At 52.2% G+C, this 12,060-nt stretch overlaps 1 protein-coding gene across 1 annotated transcript in view; it reads left to right on the plus strand.

The window, feature by feature from the left end:
* The window catches only part of LYRM4 (LYR motif containing 4), a 112,445-nt gene that overhangs the window by 99,492 nt on the left and 893 nt on the right, over positions 1-12,060 (plus strand). The gene's annotated exons all lie outside the window — the stretch shown is intronic.

A 12,060-nucleotide genomic window follows, 5' to 3' on the forward strand; every position in this document is an offset into this window, starting at 1 on the left:
CCAGAATATGCCTAGTGTATCTTTATTCATCCCTCGATTTTCCGTCTTTATTGCTTGTGTTTTGGGAGTTTTGTCTTGTTTTGTTACCAATCCCAGCTAGTCCTTTCACATTTCATGTAACAGCTGATGGAGTTGATTTTGTTCCTTTCGTCTCATTCTGTTATTTATCATGACTTGTTTTCTCTTCTTTGCTTCTTTATTTGTGTTGGTTTTATCAAGTAGCTATTCATGCCTTTTTCCCCTCTTTTATTAGTTTGGGAATTCTATCCTACTTTTCCATGTCGTTGATGATTGTCTTCTGTAGCCTGATGCTGATAATTAGAAGCATACATTTTTTACTGTTATTTGCAAAAGGATACCTGGTTTTTCCATCAAGACATCCTATCTCCCTACATGTGTAAATTTCATAAACAAGTCCATTCTTAACCAGTTGTTTCTTCCTGAGTCCAAGTCCTCGAACTGTGCACTGCTGGTCCTTTGCCTCTCCCAGCAGCTTTATGTTATAGGCGGCCATTTGGGTCAGGTTTTGTCCGTCTGGCTCCTAGATTCCCTTGGGTGTTCTGTTATTTTCCTTTGTTATCTCACTGGGCTTCAGGTCTGGTCGTTAGCTTACCCTGCATGGCTGCAGTTCCATACGTGACAAAAGGGAAGTGTTCCCTCCTCCCAGGGACTGGTGCCATAGTGCTGGCAGCAGCTGCCTGTCTTCATGTCCCACGTCCCCTAATGCAATCCCAACTCGGGAGCAGAGAGCGTCAGCCTTGTTCTCCAGCCCCTCCTTGACTGACAGAGCTCACTGACAAGAGGCCAGTGTCAGCCAGGTGGACCTCGTCCGGCCACACCCCTACCAGAGTCCCCAGTGCTGGCCTCCAGGCCCTGCATGGTCCCCTGCAGGTCCTTTTCGGGGGGAGGGTCTCACAAGCTCACCCTGCTCACCCCAGCTGCCCCGCTCGCCTCCAAGACTCATGACTGTCTCAGGGGCGGGGAGGCGGGGCCGGGAGTGGAGGGGAGCGTGGCGTATTCGGGTCTCCAGGTGCTCCGAGCCCCTCCCTCCGTGTTCTCAGTAGAGAGAATGCAGACTCAGATGCTTTTGCGGTGGGAGCCGGGAACCTAGCTAGTCAGCACCACCTCCCAGAGTGCTGGCCTCCCGCTTCCCTTCTGCAGGGCCCGCGCCTTGGGCAGGCACCTCCTTCTCTTGGCATCATTCGTTGTTCTTCAGCAGGGATTGACCGAGGCACCCTCCTGGGCACGGGGCGGGGATGAGGATTCAGTGTGAGCGAGCAGAAAACCACATGTGACCAGAGAGGGATGATTCTAGCAGCTGGGTGGGGTGGACTGGGCGGGGCAAGGCCCTGTCTCCTCCTCACCAGGGCTCTGCCCGCCGCATCGGCGGGGTCGCAAAAGGTACCCCCCAGGACGCGTGATGAGGACCGGCCTCCAGCCTCTCACTGGAGGGTGGTAAGGAAGCTGACTCCACCCTGCTGGGTGCTAGGGGCACGTAGAGGACACAGCCCCTGGTTCCCAGGAGCTCTCCGCCTGGCGTCGACACAGACGCGCAAACCCATCCCGAATAAAGGCGGCGGCGTGTGGGTGTGGCTGGGACCAGGGCTGGACCTGCAGAAGGCCACGCCCACCGCAGGGTTCTCCAGAGCCCCGAGGCCACATCCCAGGTCTGCTCCTTTGTGCCTGTGGGAGAGCCTCGCCGGGGACCTCGCTGGGCTTGAGCAGCGCCTGCAGAGCCAGGCTGTGAGCCTGCTGGCGGAGCCGGGCTGGGACGCGGGGCAGGGGGCGCTTCCTGGGCAGGGACGCTGACCTCAGGACAAAGTCCGCCAGCTGCTCTTTCCTGCAGTCGTGCTGGTTACTCAGTGGGGTCGTTATCTCAGCCCATCTGTGAGAGATGGACATTTCTGAGGTCATACTTTTAGTCCAGTTGGATGCATAAGTAAAGGGGGGGAGGAACAAGTGGAAAAGAGAAAAAAGGCAAAAAACACGTGAACTCATTAAAGTAATATATCTTCCAGGAAAAACACTTTTCTCCAAAATCCTGAAAAGGGGTGGGCGGGTAGACGAACCCTACCCTGGAATTGATCGTGTTTTCAGCTGAGCTACTGGAAATGAGACCGAACCTAGAGCTATGGAAACACGCCGTTTACAGTTGTGCAGGCTGCGTGGACACGTGGGGACACGTGTGTGGCGTGAGGGTTCTAGGTTAGGAACACAGACTGTACGTGCACGTGATCATTTGTGAACAGTGTCTTCCAGCTTTTCAAATGTAAACGTGACAAAATTGTACGCAGAAATAAAAATAAAGTTGATTTGGGATGGTGGGATTATGGTTGGTTTTTTATTATTATTTCTTTTCATGCTGGGTTTATAAACTACCATGTATTCATAGAATTAACTGAGATTGAAAAGATTAGAATTTAGAGATTTGCTTCAAGTCAGAGTACTACATATTAACCCTGTGATGTTGGGTAAAGTAACTTTACCTCTTAGACCCTCATCTCTTTAACTGTGAAAGAGACATGAGGACGACACCCACCTGCTCTACACACCTTGTAAGAATCAGGTGAGCCGATAAGAGTGTGTACAACCGTGTAAACCGTCAAGTGCTAGAGAGAGTTTAGCTATTACTGTGTCACACACAGAAGTATGAAGCTGCCCTATTTCTAGTAAAATGACCGTAGTCCGAGTTCTCTAAAGCAGTGGCACTGAAGAAGGCCTGTCTTCTGGATTGCAGGTGCCTTAACAGAACAGAACTGCCCCAGGCTCTTATTAAAATCAGCCGTGGCAAAAAGTTGGGGCAGGAAGATTCATTTCCACGCATTCCCCTTCGCAGTTCAAGGTGAGCATGTTTAAAGAGACAGTCTGTGTGCTTCAGAGAAAAGCCGTGTGCACTGACGCCATCTCCCCGAGGTGGTGGGAGGAGGCTGCCGCAGTGGCGAGAAGCTCCTCTGGGCTTCCTCCTCCCCGGGGAGCCAGGGGGGCACGGAAGGAGGTAGGTGGAGGTGGCCCTGTGCAGGCTCGCCCAGGCAATCTGGCCTGTGCACTGTGTCACCCACTGCTGCAGCCTGTCCTGCTCTGGGGCAAGTGAAAGCCGGCCCAGGGGAGGAGAGCAGCATGGCCTGGCCACTGCTGAGTGCTGGCCGGGCATCTGCAGCTTGTGATTCAGAGGCCTGGTTCTTTCCCCTGTTGTGGAGTCAAACTGGCAGTTGGCTTCTTGATGCCGCTGCCCACAGCAGGTTATCCGGGGACCAGTTATTTCATCCACCGGGACAGCATCCACCTCGCAGTAGGTCTCCAAGGTCTGTACTGTCGGTTACGTAGTGGAGACCAGTAGTGGGCACAGCAGCCCACGGTCCTGACGTTGAAGTTGATGCTTCCGTTTGGGGATCAGTAGGGTCCCTCTGGTATCAATTATTTGCTTCCTTGGTGTCTAATTGGAGAGTGTCTTCAGTAGCCGGGCTCCAGGGACAGAGCTAAGGCTGTGTATGGTGAGTTCTCATGTCCTACAAGGGCCTGGGAGGTGAGATTGTTAAGAGAAAGCCCCCCGCCCCCTCCTTGACCCTGTGGGCACTGAGGATACCAAGGGGCTGCCGCCCTGGGCTGGCACGGAAAGCGAAGGCCCAGCTTACTGTCCCGTCAGACCCGTGGCATCATTTCAGGCTCTGGCTCTGGCCTTCCCTTTCTCTCTCATCCAGAATAACTTCCTGATGGCCCGAAATTTGGCCATTCTGTCCAGCTGTCTTCACATCCCCTCTGCAGAATACTGGAAGGAAAGCAGATGTGGGCCTCACGGTCAGTAGCCTGTCGCTGAAAACTCTGCATCCCTTTTCAGTAACAGTCCAAACCTACACCCCAGAGTCCCCTCCCCAGAGCTGGTGGTCAGATGTTTACCCACCAGGGCAGCATAGGCATTGGCCCATCAGAATGAAATCTGGCCAAGCTGGAGCTGGAAAGTAGTCCACCAAGCCAGATGGGGACGCCAGTGCAAGGCCCAGGCCTCCTGGAAGAGGCAGACCGGGTGGCAGAGGGAGGGTCGGAGCAGCAGTCGGGTGCCGAGTGTGGAAGTAGTTCAACGTTTTCACAAGTGTGGCCCTTACGAGCTGAATCTCAGCCTTGCCCTGTCTGCCGGCCAGCAGGGACCCTGTGCCTCGAGGGGTCCCCTTCCTCCAGACATCTCTGAGAATCCCCAAGTGTCCCTTCACATACACTTAAGTGTCTCCTAGACCCCGCCAAGTTGGGGCCTGTGGAAGACAGCGGCTCTCCAGGGGTCAGGATTAGGAGACATGGGGCTGAGGCACGTCGAGCAGGGGCACGACTTCACTGCCTGGCACTGTCGGCGGCCCTTGTCCCAACTCCCTCCCACCTTCCAGGACCAGCTCCTCGGGGGCTTCCAGGAGCTCGTGGGCTTCTCAGGGCTGGGGATGGACGGGGGCATGTGTGCTGGGTTGGGGCCCGGTCTGGCATAGCTTCTTAGCATCTGGGCCCACCGCTCCCTCTGCAAGTCTGCCGGGCCCTTTGGTTCATGGCGGTGTTTGTCTCTCGGTGTCCACTGGGCTGCTCTTTCAACCTAACTTCGGAGTGAGGAAAACAAAAGGGAGCCCAGTTAATCAGATGGGCTGGGGTGTGTCGGCCCCAGTGTTGTTTAAGGAAGCTCCCAAGCCCTGGGAAAGTGAGGCCGTTGCTGACCCTCTGTTCCAGTGTCCCTGCCTATTACCCAGCAGGTCCCAGCGGGGCTGGGAGCAAAGGAAGACAAGGCAGCTGTTGGAAAGAAAGAAGGAGGTCTGTGCGTCCTGACACGGCAAGATGCTGAGCTTGAAAAGCAGGTTGCAGGAGAACGCACGGACTGTGGTTCCTCATTTGTTTCTTTCTGTTGTTTGCCCCCGACTTCGCGCATGGGGGTCCTGGCCTGGCCGCCGGCTGTGGTGGCCTGAGGCCCACGTGCAGGGCTGAGGGGCCCCAAGCCAGGCAGCAGCGTGACCTCTGACGGACTTGTCTCTGGCAGTTTGCCGGGGCTCTTGTTGTCGCCGTCCCGGGGAAGTGCCACTTTCACTCTGACCTGACGCTCGGGCCCTGGGCTCTGCCCACTTCCAAGAAGGGCTTGGTGACCGAGTTGCTGGTGCTGACCTGCCTTTGGGTGGCTTTCGCCTGCAGAGCTTCCCCACCCACGCCAGGGGACTGCAGGCCACTGGCCAGCAGACTGTCTCTGGTGTCCCCTCGTGGCCAGCGAGTGTGAGTGTGGAGGGGGACGGCCAGCACCCATCTCCTGCTTCACCCCGAGCAGTGCCCAGCCCCTGCAGAGAGCAGGTGTGGAGGGGACAGAGGACACAGCCCCGGCCCTCGCTGACGGTGTGGCATTTAGAGCGACACTGTGGGCTGCGGGGACGCTTCCTCCCCCACCTGGTCTCACAGCCTTTGCTCCACCTTCTGGAAGGGCTGGTCCCAAAGTGCACCTGGTGGGGAGATATCAACCCTGGGTTTTGTTTGGTTTTGGGGGTCATATTCACTCACTGGGGGAAAAAATCTGACTGTAATTTTAGAATAATAATGATGAAGCCCCTTAGATCAGCACTCCTGCTCGCTCAGGGGAGCCAGTCAGCAGCAGGGGAGAGGTGACCGCACCCTCACCCCATGTCCGTCCTGAGAAACTCAAGAGTGGCCCAGGCCGCGTGTGTCCTGGAAAGCTGGCCCTGTGGTTCTGGGCCTCGTCCTTGTTGGGACCCGCTGCCTTACGTGCGTGTCTGTTCCTGCAGAGGGGACCCCTGCCGGCTGCCCTCCACTTCAGGCTCCTTTGCAGCCACAGTTCTCTGAGACCCGTTAAAATGGTCTGATTTCCTTTACTCTCATGGCCTGGAAAACAAAAGAAAGGAGCCTTCACATTATAGCCTGCTGTTGTCTTGTAACTGAACATCAGCCGTGCAGAAAAACAACAGAATGGCCCAGAAATCTGACAACAGTGGACAAGAGGGCAACCGTGTAATTCGTCATCCAAACCGGGCCCCTTGAGGTGAAAGAGACCCCGTTAGCAATCAGGCTAGGACCCTGTGTGTGAACCGGACATGTGGCCACACCAGTGAGAGTGCACACACTTGCACCTGTGTCCTCTCTTGTCCCAACAAGCAGGGGCGAAACACAGTAGCTGTTAAACGGAACATGGGATTTAGGGAAGAGACATGAATTTGTGCATCACTCTGCCAGGAGCATCACAGAGGAAATAAGAGGTCAGCTGCTCGCCACCGCCCTCCACGATAAGCATAGCCAGTGTCTGAACTTCAAGGCTCACAGAGCAGAGTGGAAGGGGGTTGGGGGGAGCACAGAGACTCTTCCCTGGGTTCTCTGAACTGACCTTTCTAGTTGTCAGCTGAATTTTCACACATCTAGTTTGAGTGCTTCGGGTGTTCTCCCATTGCACAAGACCATAGCAAAATTACAAGTAGCAAAGTTATGTTACTATATGTAAGCATTTTGAAAAACAGCTCTGGCTACTGAATTCTACAAAGAAAACAGTTTCCTCAAGAGCGTTTTTAGAGGAAGGCCATGCAACCAATATTCTTAAGTTTTGGTTTCATAATATCTCTTGTTGGTAAACAGAAAAGACTGGGAAAAATTATATATAAGTTCAGGAATCTCTTTCATTTTGCTCTTTAAAAATTATTAGGAAGCATGAAGTATGATAAAAATGGTTTATTTGAAAAATGTTTGTTAGGGCAAGTGACTTGACTAAGGCTGTGACAGTGACTCTCGCGCTGGGATCTCGCTGGAGAGAATTACTGTGGGAATTGCAGGCAGCGCAGAAAGCTGTCTGACGTTGTTATGAAACAGAGGGGGGTATAGGGGCCACAGACGGACGACCCTGCTCACCTTCACGGCACAGGCAGGCAGTCGGCAGAACCTGCAGGCTGACAAAGATTCATTATCTTGGTGGCATAAAGATTGCGGGAGGAGGCTTCCAAAGCCCCGATCAAGTGTAGCTACCCTAGGAAGGTGGGATACCATTAAAACATGCCTCACAAGCCAGGTGTGTCAGGAGGCACTCAAAGGCACAGGACAGTTACAGTGCATCTTCGTGAAGAGCCTGAGCTACTTGACAACGTGGGAAACATTTTTACATTAAAATGAGCATAGGGCTTCCCTGGTAGCGCAGTGGTTGAGAGTCCGCCTGCCAATGCAGAGGACACGGGTTCGTGCCCCGGTCTTGGGAGATCCCACATGCCGCGGAGCGGCTGGGCCCATGAGCCATGACCGCTGAGCCTGCGCGTCCGGAGCCTGTGCTCCGCAATGGGAGAGGCCCACGTACTGCAAAAATAATAATAATAATAAAATAAAATGAGCGTAAACACAGTGTAGAGCAGAATACACCAGTTCCGTGAACATCACTAGGAGACTTCAAAGCCATGCTCCCGTTGCCGCAGCCGCCTCAGGAAGCCCCAAACCCCCACGAGTACGAGTTTGTGAATAAAAGGCTACTTCTGGAGAACAGGATCTGTTTTCTAACTCTCTCCTGTTCTGTTCATTTCTCTCTTTTAACTGAATCCCCAAAATGCTTTAATGTCTTCCTTTTCAAAATGTTCTTTTTTTTTGATTTTTTTTAATTAGTTTCTGCTTTATAACAAAGTGAATCAGTCATACATATACATCTGTTCCCACCTCCCTTCCCTCATGCATCTCCCTCCCTCCTCAAAATGTTCTTTTTTATTCTTGACTTCATATTCAGTCAAATAAACATTTCATTTTCTCAAGTAATTCAAAAAAAAATCCTGTTGGGATTTTTAATATCATTGTGTTCAATATAATTTGGCAAAAGTTTGGCATTTTTGTATGACTCAGTCTCTCCGTGAACATGGTGTGTCATTTTATTCAAACTTATTTTATATTTCTAAGTTGTGTAGTCTTCTCTCTAAAAATCACACACGTTTCTTATTAAGGTTATATCTAGGCATGTTGCTTTTTGTGTGTGACCGTTGCTGCTGTCTTTTCTCATATTTTCAGTGTGATCCACTGCGAAATGGAAGGGCATGTCCATTTGAGCAATTACAGGCCTTCCAAGTACAGAAATTAAACACCAAAGGTAGAGTTTGCCTATAAAAGCCTTTAAATCGATGGTGATAGTGTTATAGTGTCCTCGTAAGTTCGTTGTGAGGGCAAAAGAATCAAGTACTTTTTTTTTTTCTTTTTTTTTGGGCTGTATTGGGTCTTGGTTGCTGTGCGCAGGCTTTCTCTAGTTGCAGCGAGCGGGGGCTACTCTTCGTTGCAGTGCGCGGGCTTCTCACTGCGGTGGCTTCTCTTGTTGCGGAGCACAGGCTCCAGGCGCACGGGCTTCAGTAGTTGTGGCTCGAAGGCTCTAGAGCTCAGGCTCAGTAGTCATGGCTTAGTTGCTCCACGGCGTGTGGGATCTTCCTGGACCAGGGCTCGAGCCCGTGTCCCCTGCATTGGCAGGCGGATTCTTAACCACTGGACCACCAGGGAAGCCCCCCACCTCGCATGCTGTTCTTATTTAATCCTCCCAACAGCATGAAGGCATCTGATAGATTTGGGCCTAGGAAGTGTCTGGGGCAGTCGATACCTTTTCTTCAAGTCCAGTCGTGTGATTCTCACAACAGCCCCGTGACATAGGCAGTGAGCATCAGATGCCCAGGCAGCCTCCCCACCGCCCACACTGAGCTCCGCCGCCCCAAGTCTAAGCCAGGTTGAGATGTGTTGCACGGGAGACGCTCCTGGCTTCAGAGGAGAAAGCAGTGAGGACCTGAGACCCTGGACTACGTTTCATTCCCTGGATCGTGCTCCTTCCTCCCCAGCAGGTTATTGGTCTGATGAGTCCCAGAGCTCATACGTGTTTCAGGGCCATCCAGTCATCCCATCTACTTGCGGTTGAGTCATTTGTGTGTTTTTCTAATGAAGTCTAATGCCATCTCCCAAGGTTTATAGAGCAAACGTGTGATTGGCTCTAATGACCCATTTGTGCGTGGTAATAGTCTGACGTGGGCTGGAAGTCGGCTCGTGGTCCTGGAGGGGCTGTAAATTGCACTTGCTCGCCTCCTGACCACTTCCCCTCACCTGCAGCTGGAACCACTTGCTCCGTCATTAGCGCTGCAGGCTGCCCCCACCCAACGTGAGCTGACACATTTGACAGCCCAAATAAGTGGGACAGAGCTGTTACACCAACGTTGATGGCCTCATCTGGACGGCCCTTGTGGAGAAAACTTTAATATTTACTCCCTGTGTGAACGGAATATTTCCCTTAGCCCTTCTGTTATTGCTCTGGGTTAATCCCTTATAGCCCTGGAGTATAGCTTTAAACCCCCTGCTGAGCCAAGTTTAAACCATGTGATTTTGCTTAATGGTGAGTGAACATTCTTGTTACAGTAAGTGGCCCTGTCGCTACTTTTATTGACTTGCCTTTATCAATTCTGTATTTCCACCAGTAGCTCTTGCACCAAAGCACGTCATAATCACTTACCAGATTTTAGAGCTGGTGGACACGTAGAGCCTTATAACCAGGGGTACCAGACACCGGTGTTGTTAGTCGCCGTGTCCTTACTGAGCAGGCCTGCGTGCCTGGCGCTGTCCTGGGCTCTGCTGGGAAGGCAGCCGAGCCAAACGGAGCTCGAGCCCCTGCTTCCTCCCCCTCAGCCACTCTTCATGCCGAGGAGCTGACACGGGCACACCAGTGGTGACAGGACAAGGCCACGTGAGTGCCCCCCGGGTGGCGCAGGCATTGCAGTCAGTGTTCCCAGGAGAGAGAAACAGCCCCTTCCGCAGAGGGGACCCAGGGAAGCTTCAGCGGTCGACTCAAAGGGTGGGTGGGCTTCTGCGTGGTGGGTGTGGATCCACATAAGCCTGAGGGACAGACAGATTGGGAGACCAAGGTCTCCCGGCGTCAGTGAGAAGCTCATGATCCCCAAGAGGTGCTGGCCGTCCGAGGAGTGTGCACAGCAGACCAGGGGGCCTGGACAGATAGAAACATGTTCATCTCTGTGCTCTCTTAACACCATTAAGATCTGTTTTCATTCAGTTTTTCCCCCAAAGGCCATAAAAGTGTTGTTTCTGAGTGGAATTTTTAAAATCTAATTCATACTTCGGTCAAAGTGGGCTCTACATTTGAAGGTTTGTTCTGACTTAAAAGTTTCCTAAAACTCGGGCTCTTTGGATCGCCCCAGTGCAGCTTTCTCTGGAGCCTTTCGTGGAGCTGACTGGGACCAGGTCACCTCATACAACTGCATTTCTTGCGAGTGCACCTGCCCCCCAAAGGTTCCACCCTTTACATTGCCGACTATGAGAAACAAATGCTGCGTTGACTGTGCTGGTGGGGCCTCTGTTAGGGGGGCCACACAGGAGAGCCATCGAGATGGTGGCCGTGGGCGCTCATGGTGTCCACAGTAAGTTGGGTGGGAAGACACATGTTTGTTCTGGGACGCGATCAACACACTGCCGAACCTTCAAACAGTCCACCAAAGGGAGTGTCCGTTGTCGAGCAAATGCACACTTTTGGGAAGTTGTTTTGCAAGATCCATCAAGAACCATAAAAATATTCATACCTGTCTACCCAATAATTCCACTTCTAGAAACCTTTATAAGAAAAAAAATCAGAGATGCTATAAAAGGTTTATACATGAGAATGGTAATCCCAGGACTAAGCAGAAACTCTGCAAGTGTTCGTCATATGAGAATGGTTACATAAATTACCGTGCATCTTTACAATGCACTTTATCAGTTACTAAAGATATCCTTTCAAAGACTATTTAATGACCTAAGGTTATACAGTTAAGTTTTGAAAAGAAGTTATGATTCCAAATTTAAATATTCTGTTTATATATACACACATACATTTTAAATGTATAAGTGAGTTAAAAGATGAGACAGAAAAAATGCTAAAATATTAATAGCCACATACTCTAAAGCAAATAGTGTGGGACAAAAGAAGATCTTTATAAGTCCCAGTGTGGTTTTCTTTAAACTTTAGGAATTCACAGACTATCTGTTAATGGTGCCTTCCCGGGTGATAGGGTCATTGTTTCCACTTACCCTAGGGCACAGCACACCTTCTTGTCTGCAGTGACCTTTTTATCAATAGTCATATAGTCTACACTTAAAATTCACAATATACATTCACATGAGTTAGGGTTTGGTTTAGTTGTATATAGCAAGAAACCCAAATAACAGTAGCTTTAAAAATGTGGCGGTTTATTTTTCTCTCATGTAAAAGAAAACTTGGCATTAAGCTAGTACGTTGGCTGGTGTGATGGCTCCATGGTCATCAAGAACCCTGGCACCTCCCTCCTGCCTCTCATCTTCCGTGCGTGGCCCCATATCCCACTTCCCTCATAGTGCTAGACGGCTGCTGGTGTTCCAGCCATCAGGTTGCAGTTGCCTCCCTCCTTGTCTGTGTCCCTCCTGGACTCTGAGCTTCCTGAGGGCAGGGGTGGGTCTCCAGCCTCCCCCGAGCGCAGTCCCAGTACGGGAGGTGCCTGCCGTTCACCCCTCCTCCAGGGCTTGCCAGGGCTTTCATTCAACAAACGCCCGCACACCGTCTCTGCTGCAGAGCCCTCTGCTCTCCGCTTCCTTTTCTCGCCCCCTTGTCAGTGGTCGCAGGACTGCAGGGCCCAGGGCCACAGCGTGCCTGGGTCACCTGCCCTGCCTTTGAGGGGCTCCCAGGCAGACCTGAATGAGCACATGACCTCACACAGGCCCTGGGCACAGACCACCCAGGTGGTCCAGGCAGGCTGCAAGGTGGGGACGGTGGGCTTCACAGCCTCCCTCACGGCTGCTGCCGGCTGTAAGGCACGTTAGGAGGCAGAGAGCCGGCCCCTCAGGAGGTGACAGGAAGCCCGTTCCACCTCCCACCGCAGCAGCACAGGCATCCTCGCCTCTGTGTCCGCAGTGACGTCCCCTGGCAGGTTCCCCAGCTGCCCCCAGGGCTCTCGTACCACGTAGGTGCCAACCAGGTTGAGGGTCCAAAGGCTGTTGGAGCAGCAAAGGACATGAAGATCAGCTGGGAGCGGCCCTGTGGCCCTCCTCCCACAGATGAGGATGCTGAGACCAGAGGGAAGAGGTGGACAGCGT

Source organism: Mesoplodon mirus, assembly GCF_964341445.2.
Source record: "Mesoplodon mirus genome assembly, chromosome: 12".
In the NCBI taxonomy this organism is placed as follows: domain Eukaryota; kingdom Metazoa; phylum Chordata; class Mammalia; order Artiodactyla; family Ziphiidae; genus Mesoplodon; species Mesoplodon mirus.